The 10,560-nt window shown below is 35.9% G+C and overlaps 1 pseudogene; it reads left to right on the forward strand.

Moving 5' to 3' along the window:
* Positions 1-1,723: 1,723 nt before the first annotated feature.
* LOC120853235 lies at positions 1,724-3,461 on the forward strand (annotated as a pseudogene).
* Positions 3,462-10,560: the final 7,099 nt, after the last annotated feature.

A 10,560-nucleotide genomic window follows, 5' to 3' on the forward strand; every position in this document is an offset into this window, starting at 1 on the left:
ACTTACATCACTTAGTATAATGCACTTAGGGTGCACTTCAGTTCAGTTCAGTTGCTCAGTCATGTCAGACTCTTTGCGACCCCATGAACTGCAGCACTCCAGTCCTCCCTGTCCACCACCAACTCCCGGAGTTCACTCAAACTCGCGTCCATTGTGAGTCGGTGATGCCATCCAGCCATCTCATCCTCGGTCGTCCCCTTCTCCTCCTGCCCCCAATCCCTCCTAACATCAGAGCCTTTTCCAATGAATGAACTCTTCTCATGAGGTGGCCAAAGTATTGGAGTTTCAGCTTCAGCATCATTCCTTCCAAAGAACACCCAGGGCTGATCTCCTTCAGAATGGACTGGTTGGATCTCCTTGCAGTCCAAGAGACTCTCAACAGTCTTTTCCAACACTGCAGTTCAAAAGCATCAGTTCTTCGGTGCTCAGCTTTGTGTTGTCACAAATGGAAAGGTTTTGTTGTTTTTTGGCTGAATATTCCAGTGTATACAAATGTACACCACATCTTCTGTATCCATTCATTCACTGATGGACAATTAGGTTTTAAATGTATCTTGATTGTTGTATGTAGGGAACAAGGTATAAGGAAGGTTGAGAAGTGCTTGCAAACGAGACTCTCAACCAGGGCTGAACATTCTTGCAAACGAGATGTTCAGTCAAGAATCCTCTGTTTGTTCCCGTGGGAAAAGAACATTTCTTGCACACAAGGATGTTTCTCTGATTCCTCAAAAGGAACAGACCCAGGGACAAAACGGATTCTAAGTTGATAAGGAAGTTCCCCTAAACAAAGTCTTAGCTGCAGTAAATAAGTCAAGGTAAAGGTTATGTCGCCCTGCGCCTGCGCACTGTATAGTCTCTGAATCATAGTGCTTGGCAACTTGCCCTGTAGGTTGCTGTGCAAGGGATATAAAATAAAGCAGCTGTAAGAAGCAAGTGTTAAAATATAAAGATTCAAACCACTCTGCAGTGTTGGTGTTTCATTCCGTCGCCAGCAGTTGTACATAATGCTGCAGTGAATATAAGGGTGCATATATCTTTTAAAGTTAGTATTTCTGCTTTCTTTGGGTATATACTGAGAAGTGGAATTGCTAGATCATTTGGTAGTTATATTTATACATTCTCAGTTGCATCTGACCCTTGGAAACCCCATGGACTATAGCCCACCAGGCTCCTCAGTTCATGGAATTCTCCAGGTAAGAATATTGGAGTGGGTTGCCATTTCCCACTCCAGGAGATCTTCCTGATCCAGGGATCAAACTCATGTGTCTCCTGCATTGGCAGGCAGATTCTTTACCACTATGCCATTTGGGAAGCCCCTATGGTAGTTCTAGTTTTAATTTTTTTAAGAAGCTTACATGGTCTAGAGTGGTTGCACCAATTTATATTCCCACCAACAATGCACAAGAGTTCTTTTTTCTCCATATCCTCACTAGCATTTTTTACCTTATCTTTTTGGTAATAGTATTCTAACACATATGAGGTGATATTGTGGCTGAAAATCAGAAAGATTAAATGATGTATCCAAGCAAGGTAGCATTCTGAATGTGGATTTTAACCCAGATCTGCCTGGTGTCAATGCTAATGATCTTTTTCTACTCATATACTTGCTTCCTTTTTTTTAAAACATAGGATTATTAGAGTTAAGAGATGAAAGAACAATTGAGATTACTTATTTCAATTAGTTCAATTCATGTTTTAGGGAACTATTGTCTAGAAGAGTTGGACTACTTACTTAAGGTCATGTAATGAACTATTAATTCTAGAGTACCACCATGAATTGTGGTTGCTTTCATTCCATATTTCAGGAACTAACATGTTGGCCTAAAACCTTAACTGGGTTTAAATTAAAAAAAAAAAAAAAGACTCCTACAATTTCCTTTTCCTCAGCAGGATGGTGGAGAATGACTTGATTATTTACATCACACATTTTTTCGATTGGCTTCTAGTTCTTTCATTGCTTGAGTTTTTCTCTGTTAAGAAAAATACATAATGAAAAAAAATTATAATGGAAATTGAATCTTCTTAGTGATACCAACATGGTAGACTTTGTTACTGATGTAGTCCCTTTATTCTGATGATATCCTCATGCTTTGAGAGGAAAAAAAAAAAAAAAAAACAACAACAAACCAGCATTGTTTCACAACTGAAACAACTTCAGGCATCAACCAATTGTCAACCAATTGTGAAGATGTTTGAAGATCCAGACACTACAAAGCAAATGCAATAAACCAGGGATGATTGGATATAGTTTTACTACATGGCAGATAAGCCTGGTTTTAGGTAGGAATATTTGGATACATCCTGCTGCTGCTAAGTCACTTCAGTCGTGTCTGACTCTGTGTGACCCCATAGACGGCAGCCCACCAGGCTCCCCCGTCCCTGGGATTCTCCAGGCAAGAACACTGGAGTGGGTTGCCATTTCTTTCTCCAATGCATGGAAGTGAAAAGTGAAAGTTAAGTTGCTTAGTCGTGTCTGACTCTTCCCGACCCCATGGACTGCAGCCCACCAGGCTCCTCCATCCATGGGATTTTCCAGGCAAGAGTACTGGAGTGGGCTGCCATGCATGCTAGGTATGCAAAATTCCAATATGAATGTGGAAATTACTCTGGAGCAATAAAGTATCTTTACTTCTTTAGAGGGTTGGTTCCAGCAATGGATAGAAATGCTTTGAGTTCACTCTGGGGACAACTGACCTCAGAAACTTTAATACAGAATTGGAATGCAGTCATGGAAGACTGCATGGCTTAAAGATAGATAATAACTCTGTGGATTCTCCACTTCAATCTCTTCAGCAGTGAATATGGTGCACTCATCGGTCTCTGTTTTCTTCTATCACCCCAAAGCACAGTAACATTATGGATCGATTCCTTTACCAGCCACAGTGTCTTAGTGCAGTTCCAAGGATGTGCCCACATATCCTCTACTATTTAAGCATAGCACTCATAACAAACAAAGATGTTCGAAAACACAGGCAAGTGCTAAAAGATCTGGTCAAATTTATACAATAGGAACCTTGCACATATTTCTATCAAGACCCAATTTTAGAATTTGTTAAATGCTTCTATGTTAAGTTCTGTGGGGCTCACATAAAGCTGAAGGCATGTGGATCAATGCACGTGAATGACTTCTTCTTGGTGGCTTACCTTGAGGATTTCATTGAAAATGCCTGTCTCCATATTTCAGACTTGTGTCACATCCATCGGTGTATTGGCATTAACATGTTGGCAGATAAACTAAGATGACTCCAGAATAAGTTGAAAAGTAGATTATAAATTTGATTACAAATGCAAGACTGAGTATCAAGATTGATTCTAAATTAGATCATGAGGTTCTGAGTAACAATACCATCTCACAAGTGATGAAACCACACAAGTGATTGAAAAGACCAAAAGGCGTTTATTTAAGAAGCCAAATAGTGACCATGAACACTGAGAAGAAATTTAATCAGAATAGTAAGTAGAGGCTCCTAACCGTCGATCCTGCCTTCTATTGAAGAACTATATATATAAAAAAAAAAACTGTAAAAGAAGGTGGAATATTAAAACTATCATATAAAGGTAAAACATTTTAGAACAATTAGCATATTGACTATACACTTTGGAGAATTTGAATAAAATTGACTGTTTCATTAAAAAGTAAAATAAGAAGTAGATCCCTGAATTGGGGAGATGAATTAGAAAAAGATGTACCCCTTGGACAAATGATTTTGTGCAAGTAAAACTGCACTCCTGCATCATTCTCAGGTTATCAGGGTTCAAGAATTCTAAGTGGACTTTTACACCCCTTGTCCACTTCAGCTGGACACCCTTGAGCTGTGTATCAATTCATGACACTTTGTAGTCACTCTTCAAATAGAGACTTCAAAAACCTTTCTTTTGTTTCACAGAGCATCTCCCTTAACTTTTGTCACATTGGTGTTGCTTTGCTGCTCGTCTCCATTTGGGGGTGTACTGTTGATATGTTACTACAATATGACACTGATTGTTTCTTTAATTATTGGTTTTAGGAGTGTCTTGGTCTTACACCAATACCAACAGTGCTTTCATCTTTAGAGCTCTAAGCAAGCACTGTATTCTACAGTCATATGAACTGCAGACTCCACTATAATAGATCTGTTCTCAGTAGACACTTTAAGCTTATATTCAATTACTTTTTCACTCATAGGATTTTAACATTAGGCCGAAATTGAACATCTTGTTCTACTAATTATGAACAATAAAATTTTTTACATTCTCTGAATTACTATATAACTCAGAAATAAAATTAGAAACTCATATGCTCTTAAACTGGTAGTTCTAAAAGTACGCTTAAGTGATTCAGACGTATTAACATCACCTGGTCACTTATTAGAAACAAAAATTCTTGGGCCCACTCAAGAATCACTACTGAGTGATTCTGATGTGCGTTGATGTTTGATAACAACAGATTTAAACCATGATGTTTTACTTGCTTTACTCCTCAAATATTGTATATTACAACCAAACATGATGATCCAATAATTTCCAGGTATAGTACTAAGTTTGCCTATGTTCCTCTTTCCCAAATGGCATGTATAAGTTAGGGAAACTTGAAAGAACACTAAAAAAAATAATGCTATGATGGCAATCATTCCAAATGTCCCCATTAACTTCATGATAAACACTATTTGCCAATTTTTTTTAATAGATGAAAATACTACAACACACCTTTTTGTATATTTCTTAAGATTTATTTCATTATTCCTAATATCAGAGAACAAACTATATACTGGATTGGCCAAAAAATGTTCATTCAGTTTTTCCATAAGATGTTACATAAAAACCACAATGAATATTTTTGCTAATACAGTATATCAAAGATTTTATAATATTTGTTCAGTATTCAGTTATCATATTTGTTCATTGCACTGTAGTTTATTTTAAAATGAGACAATGTAAATGAAAAGCTTCTTGAGTTAAAAGTGCTGATTAAAGAAAGGGTCATTAATTTACTTTTAACCACAACTCTCCAATAGGAAAGTAACTAGGTATATTTGAAACTGAACAACAGATTGATACTAAAAACAAATTTACATTAGTTTACAAAAAATATATGTATATATTTTGCTCTAAAAAGTTTTAGACTAAGTTGCTTTCATTTTCCAGTCTCTAATTATGCTAATTTTGGGTATCTTGACCTCTGAGCTGTCTAACACAAACAAATATGTACCATTCCAACTTAATTAGATAACTGATTATAATACAATTGTATTGGCTGAAGCCCAGCACAACTTAAATATTGCCATTCTTTTGTTTCTTAATAAAAAGAGTACCTGTCTATGTGGTGATCATAAGTTAGCTTTCTGCCATTTGTATTGCTGAATTTTATTTTTATCTTTCAAAAGTGAATCTACTTCTGAAACAAAAGAAATAGTAGTTAGTTACTTGAGAAGCAAATTATTTCTTGAACATACATTTTCTTTCTTTTTAGAAACAATAACATTCATCTAATGATATTTGCATTTTTGGTGGAGTGTTTTTATTCTAACATCAAAATAGGTGTATGGTGTTTCTGAAACTGAGATTTCATATAGAGACAAAGACAAAGTATGTGAAATTCCCCTACACTTTCTGGGGTAATTCTCAAATTCCACAAAGTATATTGTAATGTAACAATACATGTGTGCTGTCCATTAGGCAGTGCTGTACCTTTTTGTCTAATTGAGCTTAATATTGTAGCTATCAGCTATACTTCATCTTATTGTCATCTGATACCATCTACAAGAAGTATTCATAATTTCTACATGATAACATAAAATGGTTGTCTTTTAATACTGGCTCTTTGTACAAACTAGTTGTTTCCTCTATATAATGTTTTCCAACTCCTCTGTCTTGTGGAAAATATAAATCTATTTTCTCTGCATGAGAGATTTCCTCTAAGACACAGAGTATCGGCTTAGAATAGTTCCAACATTCAGTGAATAAATCAGAGGTTGAAATATTTTATATTTGAAAGGATAACATATATTTATTATAAAGAAAAAATTAATTAACACAGGCACACACAAGCTCATGTACATAACGCACATGTACAGAAGACTACTGATGCTGGTTTGAGTACGTGAGACGAAGGCAATCTGAAATGATAGCTTCAGGGCCGTCATCTAATTTAATAGCAGGTGCTTACTTACCTTGTTCATCTCTATGATCTGTAAATGTATGAAGGAAAATTTCTGTTTGCTATTCTTGGGATCAGTTCAGTTCAGTTCAGTCGCTCAGTCGTGTCTGACTTTGTGACCCCATGAGTGGCAGCATGCCAGGCCTCCCTGTCCATCACCAACTCCCGGAGTTTACCCAGACTCATGTCCATCGAGTCAGTGATGCCATCCAGCCATCTCATCCTCTGTCGTCCCCTTCTCCTCCTACCCCCAATCCCTCCCAGCATCAGAGTCTTTTCCAATGGGTCAACTCTTCGCATGAAGTGGCCAAAGTATTGGAGGTTCAGCTTCAGCATCAGTCCTTCCAATGAACACCCAGGACTGATCTCCTTCAGAATGGACTGGTTGGATCTCTTTGTTGTCCAAGGGACTCTCGAAAGTCTTCTCCAACACCACAGTTCAAAAGCATCAATTCTTCGGTGCTCAGCTTTCTTCACAGTCCAACTCTCACATCCATACATGACCACAGGAAAAACCATAGCCTTGACTAGATGGACCTTAGTCGGCAAAGTAATGTCTCTACTTTTTAATATGCTGTCTAGGTTGGTCATAACTTTCCTTCCAAGGAGTAAGCGTCTTTTAATTTCATGGCTGCAATCACCACTATCTGCAGTGATTTTGGAGACCCCCAAAATAAAGTCTGACACCGTTTCCACTGTTTCCCCATCTATTTCCCATGAAATGATGGTACCAGATGCCATGATAGACATGGAAAATTATGAAGGTTTGAAAAGGAAAAGGTTACTAGGCTTTAGGATTCCACCTAAATGAAGCAAATTCCAGATAATTTTTGATTTCTATGTTAAGAGAAAAATTATCATTAAGGCTATTTATAGTTTTTATAATGATTTTATTTTTGTGTAGTATCTTGGTATCTTTTGATAGTCACTCCTAAAGTTATGAGTCAAAGAAAGTTGTGATAGTCTCCATGTGGAAATTGGGATATAAATGGCAACAGGTCACACAATACTGCACAGTGAAACCAACCAGCATTCAGGCCACTGATTCCTAAATCAATAGTGTTCAACTTATGCCAACAAACATCAGTAATTAAAATAAGGAAAATGTTTTCTCTGTTAGTACCTATAATATTCAAATAGGCATACATGGTCTTATTAACCACTATGATCTCATTGTCTCATTGATTTGACTTTTATCACAAAGGGCTGAGGTGGGCTTAATCATTAATTTATTCTCTAATTTACTTCACAGATATGTAGATAACTGAGATATGGATTGATTATCTGTATACACAATCAGGGAAATCCTTCTATATAAATTTATGAACTTTATTGACTTGTAAATGTGACATATTGATTAAAGAAGTCAGTTCATTAGTACATCTAGACAATCTAAAGCAAAAATACAGATACTAAGAGTATTATAATAGAATTAGAGTTTCAGATTAAGCCTCTAAATTAGTTGTTACAAATCTACAATTAAAAAAATAGCTTGATTTGTACAGTTATTTCTGTTGCTTTGAATATAATAATCACTCTGATGAACGTTCAGCTTTGAAAATAGAAACAACTATAAAAAATAATGAAAATGCAAACATGGCAATTCTTTGTCTCCCTTTTTATGGAGAATACGTTATAGTGCTTCTGCTTTTGACAAGAAGCAGTCTGTTCTATGGTCATGATTTGTCAAAATGTGGCTCTCTGATATACAAGCAGCTAAGAGCATCCAAATGACATAATAGGAATGAAATTATGGCTCTTAAAGAGCCTGTTCCATCACAGTCATATCTGAATTGTCCCAATTGAAGAAGTAATAAGAGCACTGGTTTTAGTAATTTAAATACATGAGTTTTCTACTCATTTCTAGATGATAATGGTTTTGACTTGTTCCTTAATTCAATATCTCTTGTAGAATTTTTAGTTGTGTGTTGACTTACATTAGTGAAAGAATAGTATGAAAGAAAAAAAAAGAGAGAGACTTTCTTTTGCCTGAAAAACATTAGAATATCATAAACAACTAGACCTGTATCCAGGCATGACTGTGTAAGCACTTTGGGGAAGCCAGAAAACAAAACAAATCAAAGCATTAACATATGAAAAATCTGGTGCTTATAAATGAAGACTTTTTAATTCATCAAGCTTTTATATCTCTGACCATATACCCTTCATATATGGAAAAGGAAAAGAAAATACTACGGATTTTCAAATATTAAAAACAAATTATATTATTTGCATAAAATACTTTGAAAAATTTATCATTTCCAGCCTTGTACTTTTGATTCTAATTGTTGTCATTTAGTCACTAAATTGTGTCTGCCTCTTTTGTGACCCTGCAGACTGTAGCCTTCAAGGTTCCTCTGTCCATGGAATTCTCCAGGCAAGAATACCAGAGTGGGTAGCCATTTCCTTTTATAGGAGAACTTCCCAACCCAGGGATTGAGCCCATGTCTCCTGAATTGTAGGTGGATTCTTGACCACTGAGTCACCTGAGACTTCATGGAATGAATTTGCTAAAGCAAGGACTCTAAATTGATCACACACAATTTAGTAACAAATTATTTTTTAAAAAATATTAAAGCAATGAATGTGGTACATACACATACTACCATGCCAGTAAAAATAGCCTTTTCAAAGACCATAACATAGTATACTGGCAATAATTTTGAATCTGTTAAGTCTGGCCCTGTTTATAGTGGTATAAACTAGGGCAGATTCTTTAACTTGTCTGAGCTTAGGTTAACAGGGATGCAATTATAATACCTACATCTTAGAGTTGGAAAATTTATGTAAAATAAAATAATGGTTAAATGATACTTAATAGGCAGAACTGTTTTAAGAAAAAATTCCTCATAACTATCAGACTGAGCACACACCCACACATCAGGCATCATGCATACAAACTGTTAATGATATTTTAAAAATGGAAATTTCAACATGTAAATTAACATTTTCACAAAGGAAACAACTTTAAGAACAAACTTAATTTCTTTGAGATTTAACCAAAGAAATCCATGGTACTTGTATTAAAAAGAGAACAGTGACTAAAGTTTTTGGCAAGCTGGGGAACTAACATACCTATCAAAAATCCTTGGAGATTTGTGAAAGGAAAATATTGTTGGCTGTTTGCAATGAGTATATTCCTCACTTTAACAGTTTTAAAAATAACTTCTAAATGCTAAGCAAAAGCAGTTTAGTACATTCAGACATTTGGTCATTTTTCCATTCAACAAGTATTTTAACTGCCTACTATGTGTCAGAGAATGTGCTAGACTCAAGGTGAAAAACATATGGGTCCAGTCTCAGGGACTTTCTGATGTTCTCACAAAACACTGGCAAGATGTCTTAAAAATTCCTCCTGTTTTTATATCTACACCTAGCAGATGATGACTGCAACCATGAAATTAAAAGATGCTTACTCCTTGGAAGAAAATTTATGACCAACCTGGACAGCATATTAAAAAGCAGAGACATTACTTTGCCAACAAAGGTGTGTCTAGTCAAGGCTATGGTTTTTCCAGTAGTCATGTATGGATGTGAGAGTTGGACTATAAAGAAAGCTGAGCACGGATGAATTGATGCTTTTGAACTGTGGTGTTGGAGAAGACTTGAGAGTCCCTTGGACTGCAAGGAGATCCAACCAGTCCATCCTAAAGGAGATAATTCTGGAGTGTTCATTGGAAGGACTGATGTTGAAGCTGAAACTCCAATATTTTGGCCACCTGATATGAAGAGCTGACTCATTTGAAAAGACCCAGATGCTGGGAAAGATTGAAAGCAGGAGGAGAAGGGGACAACAGAGGATGAGATGGTTGGATGGCATCACAGACTCAATGGATATGAGTTTGGGTAAACTCCAGGAGTTGGTGATGGACAGGGAGGCCTCGCGTGCTACAGTCCATGGGGTCGCAAAGAGTCAGACACAACTGAGTGACCGAACTGCACTGAGCATTAAATCTTTTATGATATCCATAGAAGCTGTAATTTCTATATTTATCGATTCATTAACCATATGCTAAAGCTAAAAATATCTGGGGGGAAAAACACTGTTCACTTCAGAAGAGATCATAAGGATGACCTATTTGAGGACATAGTTATTATATTTCCAAATCAAAATTTTTGAATTTATATTTTAATAAGTCCAAATCTTACCCATCCAAACCTTACCCAAAAATCACACCATGTAATAATAATTTAAGTTAAATGTGCTAGTCATTTCACTCATGCTAGAAATAATCTAGTGTTTTTGTTCATGTGCTAATTTTTTTAAATTCCACAAGAAAGTCTCCATTACAACAAGTTATAAAAAACAACCAATATTAAAAATGTTGTCTTGCTATTTATGTCATTATATTTAAGAAATATCTTCATAGTCTGAAAGTATTAATTTTGAAGCAATTTTTAATATCATCTTGGAAGTTTTCTAA

The sequence above is a fragment of the Oryx dammah genome, unplaced genomic scaffold, assembly GCF_014754425.2.
Source record: "Oryx dammah isolate SB20612 unplaced genomic scaffold, SCBI_Odam_1.1 HiC_scaffold_2, whole genome shotgun sequence".
NCBI classification, from domain to species: Eukaryota; Metazoa; Chordata; class Mammalia; order Artiodactyla; family Bovidae; genus Oryx; species Oryx dammah.